The 15,485-nt window shown below is 46.7% G+C and overlaps 1 long non-coding RNA gene across 4 annotated transcripts in view; it reads left to right on the top strand.

Moving 5' to 3' along the window:
• The window catches only part of LOC140202896 (uncharacterized), a 39,523-nt gene that overhangs the window by 4,996 nt on the left and 19,042 nt on the right, over positions 1-15,485 (top strand). For 2 of the 4 annotated variants that reach the window (XR_011887228.1, XR_011887229.1), the window contains exon 3: positions 13,125-13,663. The exons of 1 other annotated variant lie outside the window; for it this stretch is intronic. This is a non-coding gene — a long non-coding RNA (uncharacterized lncRNA). Of the gene's footprint in view, positions 1-13,121; positions 13,664-15,485 lie in introns of those variants that run through there. One more of the 4 variants, XR_011887227.1, reaches the window with a different exon arrangement.

The following is a 15,485-nucleotide window of genomic DNA, read 5'->3' as shown; positions in this document are numbered from 1 at the left end:
TAAACAAGCTAATTAATTAGGTGCCGTCTGGCACATAAATGTTGGCCCAGATCGGCCTCTGATCTGGGCGGCACCTAATTAATTAGCTTGTTTATTTTGGCTTTTTTCTTAAAGATGTGCTGGGTGCATTCCGACTACTGCTGCACCACTGCATTCTTTGCGGCAATGTATTGGTCCACGGCCCGGTGGTTGGGGACCACTGGTCTATATCAATGATCTAGATAATAATGCAGTAAATTGGATCAGCAATTTTGCTGATGACACTAAGATTGGAGGCATTGTGGACAGCGAGGAAGGCTTTCAAAGCTTGCAGAGGGATCTGGACCAACTGGAAAAATAGGCCAGAAAATGGCAGATGGAATTTAACACAGACAAGTGAGGTGTTGCATTTTGAAAGGACAAATCAATGTAGGACATACACAGTAAATGGTAGGGCACTGAGGAGTGCAGAGGAACAAAGAGATCTGGGAGTTCAAATACATAATTCCCTGAAAGTGGCGTCACAGGTAGACAGGGTTGTAAAGAAGGACTTTGGCATCCTGGCATTCATAAATCAAAGTATTGAGTATAGGAGTTGGGATGTTATGGGGAGGTTGTATAAGACATTGATAAGGCCAAATTTGGAGTATTATGTACAGTTCTGATCACCTAACCATAGGAATGATATCAGTAAGGTTAAAAGAGTGCAGAGAAGATTTACTAGGATGTTGCCGGGTCTTCAGGAGTTGAGTTACAGGGAAAGGTTAAACAAGTTAGGACTTTATTCCTTGGAGCGTAGAAGAATGAGGGGAGATTCAATAGAGGTTTATAAAATTATGAGGGGTATAGACAGAGTAAATGTGAATAGGCTCTACTTAGATTTGGAGAAATAAATACGAGAGGACATGACTTTAGGGTGAAAGGGGAAAGGTTTGGGGGAACTTCTTCACTCAGAGAGTGGTGGGAGTGTGGAACGAGCTGCCATCTGACATGGTAAATGCAGGCTGACTCCTAAGTTTTAAGAATAAATTGTATAGGTACATGGATGGGAGAGGTCTGGAGGGTTATGGACTGGATGCAGGTCAATGGGACTAGTGGAATAAAGTTTTGGCACAGACTAGAAAGGCGGAATGGCCTGTTTTCTGTGCTGTAGTGTTCTATGGTTGTAAGTGCTTGACAAGCTACGTGCAGATCACTGGTGTAGTGTGCATGAAAGAAATTGCACACAGTTACTTCTGGTGGCCAGGGCTGGATGTAACCATTGAAGAGAAGGCCACATTGTCAGTGAGTGAGAAATGCTCCTCAACTGTCTCCTTTGCATTCATGGGAATGGCCTGAAGAACCATAGCAGAGAATTCACAAAGATTTTGCAGGACCTGTAGAAGGTCACATGTTCTTGCTCATACTGGATGCATAGTAATTGGCCCAACGTTGTCATCATGAAGAGCACTACATCTGAAGAATCCATTGAGGAGCAATATTCCACCTTTAGCCGTTTTGGATTTCCTCAACAGCTCGTAAGTGACAATGGCCCACAACTCCTGTCCGAAGGATTCAAGGCATTAATGGAAACAAACGGTGTTCAGCACATGAAGTCAGCATCATATCATCCAGTCACAAATGAGCTTGCTGAACGATTCATATGAACAATGAAACAAGCCCTCAAGGCTTCAGTGGGAAGTGGATCCCTCAACCAGCAGCGTCTTGCTGATATACTGCAACACACCTCACGCCTCCACCAAAATGGCTCCAGTCACTGCACCGATGAAGAGACAGCTTCATGTGCGGCTTGACACGCTTAGACCCCCAAACATGAAACAAATTGTGTTAATGAACGGAAAACTGAAGCAGAGAGACATGCCAAAGTGCAGTACAGAAATTTCACAGTAGGAGGAAAGTACTTGTCCAGAACTACATCTCTGGAACAAAGTGGATACCTGTGACGGTAGTGGCACAAACTGGTCCTGTGTCGTACACACTGGAAACTAGTATCCGCAATATCTGGGGAAGCACGTTGATCAGCTGTTGCCCACTTCTGAGGCCACTGAAAACAACACTACCTGACCAATCCAGATCCAGTTGTAGAAATAGAACAGGATTCTGAAACGACTATAAAACCTCCATTAAGATCAAATGACACAACCAGTGCTGCTCTGTCACCTGTGATTTCTGAGGTGCCACCAACTGACAATGCAGTACCCAAGTCAACATCAATGTGTGCACCACCAAGAGATGAAATGACTTTGGCGTCATCCCCTGGTTGTCGGTACCCTCACAGGAACAGGCAGCCTCCAGACAGATTGAATCCTAGTTTAGTGACTAATCCTCAGCACATGGGGCAGAATAATCCCCAGGGTTAGGTCTGGGCATAGAGGTAGTTTACCTTGTTGGTTGAATTTCCTGTATTACTCCATTGACTGTTAACAGTTCAGCCCCTGGTCTCTGTATGGGAAAGGGGAGAAAACTTTAAAATAAGGGCAAAGGGAAATGTTATGTACTCATGTACATTTTGACTCTTACAGGTTGCTGTCAAGCTTCTCTGTGTCATGTAATGTGAAAGGGCATTCTGGGGAGATGACTTGCAAGCAAAATAAACTACTGCAGCTTTGTTCTTCATCTCTCCCTCTCATGTGGGTTAGTTGCAGCCACCTGACTTCCCAGTACCACTAAAATAATATCTCACACCCTTTCCTCTCCCCACACCCCTCCTTCCTCTCCCCACACCCCTCCTTCCTCTCCCCACCCCCATCTCCCTCTCCCCAGCTCCTCCTCCCTCTCTTCTTCCCCTACCCCTCTATCCTCCTGCACCCGTCCTCCCCATTTCTTCCCTCGTCCCTGATCACCCTCCACCCCTTGCTCCCTCTCCCATGACCATATGACATAGCAGAATCAGGCCATTTAGCCCATCAGGCCTGCTCCGCCATTCTGTCATGACGGATTTATTATCCCTCAACCCTATTCTCCTGCCTTTTTCCTGTAGCCTTTGTAAAACTTACTAATCAAGAACCTATCAACCTGTGCTTTAAATATACCCAATAACATGGTCTCCACAGCTGTCTTTGTCAATGAATTCCACAGATTCACTACCCTCTGGCTAAAGAAATTCTACCTCATCTCGGTTCTAAAGGGATGTCCTTGTATTCTGATGCTGTGCCCCCTGGTCCTCGACTCTTCCACTATAGGAAACATCCTCTCCAATTTCATTCTGTCTAGGCCTTTCAATATTCGAGGGTCTCAGTGAGATACCTCTCCTTCTTCTAAGCTCCAGTGAGTACAGACCCAGAGCCATCAAATGCACCTCATATGTTAATCTTTTCATTTATAATCATTCTTGTTAGCCTCCTCTGGACCCTCTCCAATGCTAGCATATCCTTTCTGAGATAAGGGCCCAAAACTGCTCACAATCCTCAAAATGTAGTGTGATCTATGCCTTATAAAGCCTCAGCATTATAATCTTGCTTTGATATTCTAGTCCTCTCAAAATGAGTGCTAATGTTGCCTTTGTCTTTATTACTACCGACCCAACCTGTAAGTTAAACTTAAGTGAATCCTTCACGAGGACTCCCAAGTCCCTTTGCACTTTTGATTTCTGAATTTGCTCTCTGTTCAGAAAACAGTGTATGCCCTTATTCTTTCTACCAAAGTGCATGACCATACAATTCTGTACACTATTCCATCTGCCACTTTTTCCCCATTTCCCTAATCTGTCCTTCTGCAGATTTCCCGAATTTGGCTACAAACTCTCAATTTTGACATACAATGGAAAAGAAGTACTGCCAACTCCAACCCCTGCGGAACACCACTGACAGTCAACCAGAGAAGGCCCCGTGTTCCCACTCTTTGCTTTCTGCCAGTTAGCCAATCTTTTATCCATGTTAGTATCCATGGCTACTATAGTGCCTTGAAAAAGACTTCAGCCTCCAACCCATTGTTCATATAAATGAGTATTTCGATCAGTTTAACTGAATTTCTATTTGTGAATCATGTGATCCTTTTTCTTCCCCCCTCCCCCCCGCAGTAGACCTCAAAAAATGGGGGAAATTGTAAAGTGTGAAAAACTAAAAACTCAAAACCTGAAATGTCGGTGGTTCAAAGGCATTCGTCCCCCTTTGCTCAGTACTTAGCTGAATCAGCTACTACCGCCAGTAGCCTTTGGCTAAGTCTAACTCTCTATTTGCTTTGCACAATTTGCCCATTCCTCCTTGCAAAGTTCCTCAAACTGTGCTAGGTTATTTGGGGAGCAGTGATGGACAGCAATCATGAAGTCTTGCTAGAGATGTTCAGTCAGGTTACTTTATGCTTTATTGTCGTCAAACAATTGATATTAGAACGTACAATCATCACAGTGATATTTGATTCTGCGCTTCCCACTCCCTGGATTACAAATATTAAATATTAAAAATAGTAAAAATTAGTAAATATTAAACATTTAAATTATACATCAAATAGAAAAATGGAAAGTAAGGTAGTGCAAAAAAACCGAGAGGCAGGTCCGGATATTTGGAGGGTACGGCCCAGATCCGGGTCAGGATCCGTTCAGCAGTCTTATCACAGTTGGAAAGAAGCTGTTCCCAAATCTGTCCGTATGAGTCTTAAAGCTCCTAAGCCTCCTCCTGGAGGGAAGAGGGATGAAAAATGTGTTGGCTGGGTGGGTTGTGTCCTTGATTATCCTGGCAGCACTGCTCCGACAGCGTGCGGTGTAAAGTGAGTCCACGGATGGAAGATTGGTTTCTGTGATGTGCTGTGCCATGTTCACGATCTTCTGCAGCTTCTTTCGGTCTTGGATAGGACAACTTCCATACCAGGTTGTGATGCACCTTAGAAGAATGCTTTCTACTGTGCATCTATAAAAATTAGTGAGGGTTTTAGGGGACAGGCCAAATTTCTTTAGTTTTCTCAGGAAGTAAAGGCGCTGGTGGGCCTTCTTGGCAGTGAATTCTGCTTGGTTGGACCAAGTCAGGTCATTTGTGATATTGACCCCGAGGAACTTAAAAGCTTTTGACCTGTTCCACTTGCGCACCACTGATGTAAACTGGGTCGTGCGGTCCGCTACTCCTTCTGAAATGATGATTGCTGACGTTGAGGGATAGGTTATTGTCTTCGCACCATGCCACCAGATTCTTAATTTCCTCTCTGTACTCAAACTCATCATTACCCAAGATATGGCCTACAATTGTTGTGTCATCAGCAAACATATATATTGAGTTCGATGGAGACTTGGCTACACAATCATGGGTGTACAGTGAGTACAGCAGGGGGCTGAGTACACAGCCTTGTGGGGCACCGGTGCTCAGAGTGATTGTAGAGGAGAGCTTGTCCCCTATTTTTACAGCCTGGGTCCTGTCTGTGAGGAAGTTGAAGATCCAGCTGCAGATCTGAGTGCTAAGGCCCAGGTTCCGGAGCTTAGGCAGAGCTGTAGTCAATGAAAAGGAGCCTTATGTATGCGTCTTTATTCTCCAGGTGTTCTAAGGAGGAATGTAGGGCCAGAGAGATGGCATCTGCCGTTGACCTGTTGCTCTGGTATGCGAATTGCAAAGCGTCGAGGTTGACCGGTAGGCTGTGGTTGATGTGTGCCATAACCAATCTCTCGAAGCACTTCATAGCAATTGATGTTAGAGCCACAGGTCGATAGTCATTCAGGCATGCCACCTTGCTCTTCTTCGGCACTGGCATTATCGTTGCCTTCTAAAAACATGACGTTATCTTAGACTGAAGCAAGGAGCAGTTGAAGATGACAGCAAACACTCCAGCCAGCTCGCTTGCACAGGCCCGGAGAACCCATCCTGGGACGCCATCTGGGCCCGTCGCCTTCCTTGGATTTATCTTCAGGAAGGCCGTTCTAATGTCCTCCTTGGTGACGATGAATCTCGATGCCATCTGGTCCTGTTCATCCGGAGAGAGTGGGCTACTCTTCTTCTGTTCGAATCTTGCGTAGAATAGGTTAAGTTTGTCAGGAAGAGAGGCGCCACAGTTATTGATATTCCCAGCCTTTTCTTTGCGCCCGGTGATCTCATTTAGACCCTGTCATAGTCTGCTGGCATCCCTCAGGTTAGCCTGGGCTTCCAACTTGGCTCGATATTGCCTCTTGGTGCCCTTAATGGCTTTGCGGAGTTCACGCCTGGATTCCGTGTAGTGATTGGTATCCCCGGACCTAAAAACCACAGCTCTAGCCTTTAAAAGGGACTTGACCTCATAATTCATCCAAGGTTTCCGGTTAGGGAACACCCGGATTGTCTTGCGAGACACACAGTCCTCCGTGCATTTCCAAATAAAGTCCGTGACAGCTGAGGCATACTCATTGAGATTAGCTGCCGAGTCCTTGAATACTAACCAGTCCACCGATTCAAAGCAGTCATGGAGGACCTCATCCGTTTCCTCCGTCCAACGCGACACTACTTTTGACACCGTGACCTCCCGCTTCAGTTTCTGTTTGTAAGCTGGGAGGAGGAGTACGGCCTGATGGTCCGATTTTCCGAAGTGAGGTCATGGGATGGAACGGTAGGCACCCTTGACTGCTGTGTAGCAGTAGTCAAGTATATTCGGGCCTCTAGTGGGGCAGGAGACATGTTGGTATAACTTTGGCAACGCCTTTCTGAGGTTGGCCTGGTTAAAGTCCCTGGCTGTAATGAGCAAAGCCTCCGGATACCTGGTCTCAAGTTCACTGATGTTGGCATACAGTATGTTCAGAGCACGCTCCACATCTGCCTGGGGGGGGGGAATGTAGACTGCTGTCAGTATGATTGAGGTGAATTCCTGTGGTAGATAGTAGGGAAGACACTTCACCAACAGGTGTTCCAGGTCCGGGCTGCAGGAGCTTGTCAGTGCCACTGTGTCCGAGCACCACGCAGTGTTGATCAGTAGGCAGACACCACCTCCCCTCGTCTTGCCCGAAGACGCCATGCGGTCCATCCAATGGATTGAAAATCCCTCTGGTCGGATGGCACGGTCAGGGGTGGCAGGGGAGAGCCAGGTCTCAGTGAAACAGAATACACAGTAGTTCTGCATCTCCCTGCAGTAGGTGAGTCTCCCTTTAAGATCATCCACCTTGTTTTCTGTGGCTTGCACATTAGCTAGTAGGATGGTGGGCATAGGGACCCTGAAGCCCCTCAGCTTCAATCTGACCAGCAGCCCAGCTCTTTTCCCACGCTTCCTCGGTAAATAGTGCATCTTTCCAGGTTTCTATCGATGCAGTGTATTGTTGTCAGCTCTTTGATGTTGGTGGACGCATCCCGCGGGGATCGATCGGCGGGTCGTGTCGTCGGACGCTCCGGGTTGGGCCGAGTTACGGGGGAAGCTCCGCTGCCACTTCCAGCTGTCGGGGGCCCGGGCTGTTGATTGGGTCAGGCTCCGAAGCTGACAGTTAATCCCGGAGGTCCAGGCTCCTGGTTGAAACAAGTCCTTAAGCCGAGTCATGGTTGCGGAGGCCTCCGCTCCAGCCGAGCCTCGGGCTCAATTTCCAAGGTCGGCGGCGGAGGCCTCACTTCCGGCAGCTGTGGATGGCTACCAATGGGGCTTTACGGTGGTCGCTCCGGGGAAGAGTCTGGGGCACCTTGAAGTCTCCACCGTCACTTCTGTGTGGTTGTCTGCTCCGGAGTGGTTCTGGTCGGAATGGGCCATGTCTTCAAGCGCTCTGGCATGGTAGCAGACCGCGGGTCTCCGGGAACGTGGTGGGCCTCACTGGTCCAGTCCAGGTGCGGTCTGGAGTTTAAGAAGCAATTCTGGCGCGGTGGTCTCCAGCTGGGTCAGTAGCTTCGCCAGGGTGTTGTTAATCTTGATCTTGCTAGATTGGAGGTTTAGAAGAGTTTCTCAGGTTACAATCAGGATATCAATTTTCTTCATTTAAAGTTACTCCATGGTTGCTCTATGTCAGTGTGCTTTGAGTTGTTGTCCCGCTGAAAGACAAACTTCCTCCCCAGTTTAAGCTTTCTGGCAGAGGCTAGCAGTTTTTTTAAAATCCAAGATTTTTCTGTATTTAGCAGCATTCCCCTTTCCATCAATCGTGACATGATTTCCAGTCATTGCTGCTGAAAAGCATCCCCATTGCATGATGCTACCATTCTTTACAGTAGGGATGGTGTCACCTGGCTGATGGGCAGTATTAGATTTATGCCACATGTACTGCTTCATGTTAAGGCCAAAAACTTCCTCTTTAGTCTCATCCAACCACAAGACCTTCTTCCACATCTTTACAATATCTTCTAAGGGATGCTTTGCAAAGCCTTGACCAGCAAGGATATTCTTTCCTTTTTAGCCAGGGTTTCTTTCTTGTCACTCTTCCATAAATACCCTTTTTGTGCAAGGCCTTGGAGATTGTGGAGCCATGAACTTCATCTCCAGTTGTAGCCACTGAGTTCTGCAGCTCACCTGGAGTGGCTGTTGGTGTCACAGTAGCCTCTCTTGCAAGTGCCACTCTTCTCTGGCGACTAAGTTTAGAGGGGCGGCCTGACCTAAGCAGTGTGGCTGTTGTTTCATATTTTTTCCACTTTTTCCACAATGAACTGCATTGATCTCTTGTTTTCATTTTGGTTTGGTCTTTTAAAAGTCCACCAGGGGACCTTACGAAGAGAGGGGTTCTTTGTAATCCTTATGAATTCATTCAAATCAGGTGATCTTCCAGTTTTTCTACATCAACAAATTGTGTGAGTTGGTAAGGTAGGAAGTTAGCATAGTAATTATGAAGGGGGATGAATACTTTCTCAGCCTCATAATTTTGATTTTTAATTTTTAGTAAATTGTTGACAGGTTTTGCAATTTTTCTTGTGATTTGACATAGTCATAGAGAAGTACTGCCCTTTGGCCCATCTAGTCCATGCCAAACCATTTAAACTGCCCACTCCCATCGACCTGTACCAGGGCCATAGCTCTCCATAGCCCTACCATCCATGTACCTATCCAAACCACTTAAAAGTTGAAATTGAGCTCGCATGCACCTCTTGTGCTGGCAGCTCTTTCCACACTCTCACGACCCTCTGAGTGAAGATGTTTCCCCTCATGTTCCCCTTAAACTTTTCACCTTTCACCCTTAATCCATGGTCACAACCCTTGGTTGTAGTCCCACTAAACCTCAGTGGAAAAAGCCTTCTTGCATTTACCCTTTCTAGTTGTAGGTAGCTTTCTATCCCAGGGATCATGGGTTTGCGCCTCTGATGGACTGTATCCTCTTCAGGGTGCATGCCTGAGTGGGAAGATTTGAAGAACCGGCTGTTGCCCATGCAGCAGGTTCCCCCTCTCCATGTCACTGATGTAGTCCAAGGGAAGGGCAAGGGCCGATACAGATTGGCACCAGTGTCGTTGCAGAGATTGCCAGAGCGAAGTTGTAAACAACATCAAACTGCCTTAGGGACTCCGGCTGGGATTCTTCCTCGGGGTTTACTCCCAAAGCCTCTCCCATAGGTGGGTATGGCCGCAAGGCGGCGGAGGTTTAAAATCAGAAATTTCCTTCTAGGCAGCTGCCATCCAAGGCTGATGAGCCCCACCTGCCCGAAGCAACTGGTTTTGAGGTGCCAGTGGCCTGCCTTTGCCTCTTCTCTTGTCAGTAGAAACATTTCTGCCAGGCCTAGCAGCTAAGCCGCACGTGAAGGCCAAGAGTTGGACTTGGTTGTCAGAGGCTGTTAGAGTCGCACGCCATTTGGAGCACTTTATAGGTAGTGGGAGCTTATCCCCACTACCACCCCCAACTATGAAACCTTAGGAACCTTACCCTATCTGTACCCCTCAATTTTGTATACTGCTATCAAATCTCCTCTCAATCTTCTATGTTCTAAGGAATAAAGTCCTAACCTATTCAATTGTTACTTATAACTTGGATCCTCTAGACCCAGCACCATCCTTGTAAATTTTCTGTACTCTTTCAACTTTATTTACAGATTTCCTGTAGGTAGGTGTCTAAAACTGCACACAATACTCCAAATTAGGTCTTACCAATGTGTTATGCAACTTCAACATTCAATCCCATCTCCTGTATTCAATACTTTGATTTATGAACACCAATGTACCAAAAGCCCTCTTTACGAACCTATCTACCTGTGATGCCACTTTCAATGAATTCTGGACCTGTATCCCCAGAATCCTTTGTTCTACCACATTCCTCAGTGTCTACCATTTACTGTGTAAGACCTACCCTGTTTGGTCCCACTGAAGTGCAACATCTTACACTTACCTGCATGAAATTCCGTCTGCCATTTTTCAGCTGGTCCATCTCACACTGCCAGCTTTGATAGCCTTCCTGGATGTCCACTGCATGCCCGATATTAGTGTCATCTGCAAGTTTGCTGATCTAGTTAGCCACAGATCCAGATTGTTGATAAAGTTGACAAACAATGACAGTTCCATTCCCTGTAGAAGTTCAGTAGTCATAGGCCTCCAATCAGAGAGGCAACCATCTGTTATCACTCTCTGACTTCTACCACAAAACCAAAGCCTAATCCAATTTTCTACCTCATCTTGAATGCGGCACAACTGAACCTTCTTGACTAACTTCCCATGCGGGACCTTGTCAAATGCCTTGCTAAACTGCATGTAGAAAACATCCACTTCCTTGCCTTCATCCGGTTTCCTGGGTAACTTCCTTGTAAAACTATAAGATTGGTTAGACATGACCTACCATGCACAAAGCCATGCTGACTACCCTTCATCAGTCCATGTCTATCCAAATACTTATATCTGGTCCCTTAGAATACCTTCCAATGACTTTGCCACTACTGATATCAGGCTCACCAGCCTATAATTTCCTGATTTATGTTTAGAGCCTTTCTTAAACAGAGGAATAACATTGGCTATCCTCCAATCCTCTGCTACCTCTCCTGCCGCTAAGGATGATTTAAAGATCTTCTGCCTGGGCCCTGTCAATTTCTGCACATACCCTGGGGATTTATCCACCCTGATTTGCTTCAGGATAGTAAACACCACCTCCTTTGTAATCTGTATAGGGTCCATGAAGTTGATGCTACTTTATCTCACTTCTATAGTCTCTGTGTCTGTCTCCTGAGTAAATTCAGATGCAAAATACTTATTTAAGATCTCCCCCCTTTTTGCTCCACACGTGGATTACCATTCTGATCTTCCAGATGGCCAATTTTGTCCCTTGCAATCCATTTGCTCATAACATACCTATAGAATCCCTTGGGATTCTCTTTCACCTTGTCTGCTTGGGCAACATCATGCCTTCCTTTAGCCTGCCTATTTTTTTTCTTAAATGTTCTCTTGCCTTTCTTATGCTCATTTGTTTCTACCTGCCTATGCCTCCTCTGTGTGTGCGTGCATGTGTGTGTGTGTGCGTGCGCACACGTGCGCACCAGTAACTACTGGTGGAGTCATCAGGGCGTCGTCATGACAAGCTTTTTTAGGTATGCTCATTTTTTGGTCTTGGGCATCTGAAACCCATCCCTCTCTAGGTTTTTTCTTATGAGGTCGAGTTGTTAGCTCGATACTCAACCCAGGCACAGATGGACAGTGTGCAAGGGAGCCGGCCAGATTCGAACTTGGGACCTCTTGCCCCGAAGTCCAGCGCTGATGCCACTGTGCCACCAGCCGGTCACCTCCTATGTATCTCCTTTTTTTTTCCTTAACCAGGGCCTCAGTATCTCTTGAAAACCAAGGTTCCATTCACTTTAAAATCGCAAACATGAGGAATTCTGCAGATGCTGGAAATTCAAGCAACACACATCAAAGTTGCTGGTGAACGCAGCAGGCCAGGCAGCATCTCTTGGAAGAGGTACAGTCGACGTTTCAGGCCGAGACCCTTCGTCAGGGCTAACTGAAGGAAGAGCTAGTAAGAGATTTGAGAGGGGGAGGGGGAGATCCAAAATGATAGAAGAAGAGGGGGAGGGATGGAGCCAAGAGCTGGACAGGTGATTGGCAAAAGGGATATGAGAGGATCATGGGACAGGAGGCCCAGGGAGAAGGAAGAGGGAGAGGGGGGGGAAACCCAGAGGATGGGCATGGGGTGTGGTCAGAGGGAGAAAAAGGAGAGAGAGAGAAAGAATGTGTGTATATTAATAACGGATGGGGTACGAGGGGGAGGTGGGGCATTAGCGGAAGTTAGAGAAGTCAGTGTTCATGCCATCAGGTTGGAGGCTACCCAGATGGAATATAAGGTGTTGTTCCTCCAACCTGAGTGTGGCTTCATCTTGACAGTAGAGGAGGACGTGGATAGACATATCAGAATGAGAATGGGATATGGAATTAAGATGTATGGCCACTGGGAGATCCTGCTTTCTCTGGCGGACAGAGTGTAACTGATCTCCCTCCTGGCACTTATCCTTGTAAGTGGACAGCTTTCTGCAGGGATCGCTCCCTATGCAACTCCCTTGTCCATTCGTCCCCCCATCCCTCCCCACTGATCTCTCTCCTGGCACTTATCCTTGTAAGCGGAACAAGTGCTACACGTGCCCTTACACTTCCTCCCTTACCACCATTCAGGGCCCCAGACAGTCCTTCCAGGTGAGGCGACACTTCACCTGTGAGTCGGCTGGGGTGATACACTGCATCCGATGCTCCCGATGTGGCCTTCTATATATTGGCAAGACCCAACACAGACGGGGAGATCGCCTTGCTGAATACCTACGCTCTGTCCGCCGGAGAAAGCAGGACGAAGGGTCTCGGCCTGAAACGTCGACTGTACCTCTTCCTAGAGATGCTTCATGGCCTGCTGTGTTCACCAGCAACTTTGATGTGTGTTCCATACACTTGTTATCTTTACCTTTTATTCTGACAGGCATATACAAGCTTTGAACTCTCAATTTCACTTTTGAAGGCCTCCCCACTCACCAAGTACACCTTTGGCAGAAAACAGCCTGTCCCAGTCAGTACTTGCCAGATCCTTTCTGATACCATCAAAATTTGCCTTTCTCCAATTTAGAATCTCAATCTGTGGACCAGACCTATTTTTTTGCATTTTTGCTTTGAAACTATTGGCATTACGATCACTAGTTGCAAAACGGTTCCCCTCACAAGCTTCTGTCACCCGCCCTATTTCATTCCCTAAGAGTAGATCAAGTATCGCAGACTCTTGTTGGGACTTCTATGTACTGATTAAGGAAACTTCCCTGAACATATTTGACAATTATCGGTGGGAGGAGAAGATGGCGGTGCGGCGCAACTCACAGCAGCCACTCCGGTGGTGATGTCTGTTATTTGTCAAGTAGGGTGCCGTGCACAATCCTGATTTGATGGAAACAGACGTGAGAGCATGGAGGAACATCTGGTGAAACTTCTAAAATGCCTGCTTCACTGCTGCTGCTACTGTATGATCAAGAATCTCCAGAGGGGAAGGCCCCGAGTCCTTGGCTTTGCTTGTTGCTCGGCGGCCGGGGCGGGGTCGAAGTGCTCGGCAGAGGATGGTGCTCGGTGTCAGTGGGCTGGTTGGAGGCTTCAAGTTTTCGGATGGACTCAGAGTCCGCTGCGGTCAAATGCTTCCAATGGTGCGGCATCGGCAAGTTTACGGCGCTTGGAGGTTCATGGTAGGGAGAGTTTCTCCCTTCTGCCGCCTGTGTGAGATGATGAGGCTATCGGGACTTTGACACTTTTTTTACCGTGCCCATGGTCTGCTTTTTATCAAATTACGGTATTGCTTTGCACTGTTGTAATTATATGTTATAATTATGTGGTTTTGTCAGTTTTTACTCTTGGTTTGTCTTATATTTCTTGTGATACCATTTTGGAGGAACATTTTATCATTTTTTAATGTATGCATTTCTAAATGACAATAAACGAGGACTGAGTGTCCTCATAATCTAAATAAAACTCTATCCCATCTGGTCCTTTTACAGTATGGGAGTCCCAGTCAATATTTGGAAAGTTAAAATCACCTATTATAACAACCTTGTGTTTCTTGCAACAGTCTGCGATCTCTTTACAAATTTGTTCCTCTAAATCTCTAGGACTGTTGGGTAATGTGGTCATGCCTTTCTTATTTCTCAGTTCCACCCATAAAGTCTCACTAGATGAGTTCTCCAGTCTGTCCTGACTGAGCACTGCCGCGACATTTTCCTATCAGTAACACTAACCCTCCTTCTTTAATCCTTCCCGCTCTGTTGTGTCTAAAACAAAGGAACCCCAGAATGTTGAGCTGCCAGTCCTGCCCCTCCTGCAGCCAAGTCTCACTAATGGCTACAATATCATAATTCTGGGTGTTGATCCATGCCCTGAGCTCATCTGCCTTTCTTATGTTACTTCTTGCATTGAAGTATCCACAACTCAGAACACTAGTCGCACCATGCCTAACCTTTTGATTCCAGTCTGAGGTTTTACTGACATCTATCTGTACAACCTCTCCATTAATTGTCCTGCTACTCTGGTTCCCATCCCCCTGCATCTCCAGTTTAAACCCCATCATGCAGCATTAACAAACCTTCCTACTAGAGACAAATAGTCTCTTCCGTACATAACCCATGTTCCCTGAAAGAGAGCCCAATGACCCAAAAATCTTATCCCCTCCTTCCCACACCAACTCCTTAGCCACGTGTTAAACTGTATAACCTTCCTATTTCTGGCATCATTAGTGTGTAGCACAGGTAGCAATCCTGAAATCACAACCCTGGAGGTCCTGTCCATTAACTTAGCACCTAACTCCCTGAACTCCCTTTGCAGAACCTCGTCACTCTTTCTACCTGTGTCATTGTTAACTATGTGGACCATGACCTTTGGCTGTTCATCCTCCCACTTAAGAATGCTGAGGACTCGATCCAACATATCCCAGACCCTGGCACCTGGGAAACAACATACCATACATGATGAGCAATGTTTTGTAGAATAGCTCAAAAAATGCTACTTCAATGTATTTTCAATTTAGAGAATGAGACAGTAAAATATGAAAATAGTTGTGGGGGCTAAATACTTTTTGAAGGCATTGTATCCCTGAGTTCCTCCTCCTCCTCCCCCCCCCCCCCCAGCCCCTTCCCACTCCTTCCAAACACCTCTCCTCACCTTCACTCCCTCACCACCCAACCTCTTACTGCCCCCTCCTCCCTCACCCAATCCTCCTCCATCCTCTTACCCCCCCACCCTCCCCGGCCCTGTACCCCTTCTGTGTTCTCTGTCCCACACAGTTGTAATACCTGCCCTGACACCTCTACCCACCCCACTGTCTAGAGACCCAAAAAGGTAATGCAGCCAACCAATGACAGATCTTGCACTATGGCTCACTGCATTCTGGCCTCCTCAGTACTGGAGAACATCGAACAATACAGGAACAGGGCCTTCCACCATGATGTGTCCAGCTATTCAAACTAGTACTCTCTGCACATTCATGTGACCATGAGACATAGAAGCAGAATCAGGCCATTCGTTCCATCAAGTGCTCTGTAAACTTTGTGAAACTTGCCAATCAGGAACCTATCAACCTGCACTTTAAATATACCCAATGACTAGGCCTCCAGAGCTGTCTGTGCAAATTCACCACCCTCTGGCTAAAGAAATACCTCCTCATCTCTGTTCTGAAGGGACGACCTTGTATTCTGATGCTGTGCCCTCTGGTCCTAGACTCCTCCACTATAGGAAACATCCTC

This window comes from Mobula birostris, chromosome 9 (assembly GCF_030028105.1).
Source record: "Mobula birostris isolate sMobBir1 chromosome 9, sMobBir1.hap1, whole genome shotgun sequence".
Lineage (NCBI taxonomy): Eukaryota > Metazoa > Chordata > Chondrichthyes > Myliobatiformes > Myliobatidae > Mobula > Mobula birostris.
The sequence above is the reverse complement of the archived record's forward strand: the minus strand, read 5'-3'. Positions and strand labels throughout refer to the sequence as shown.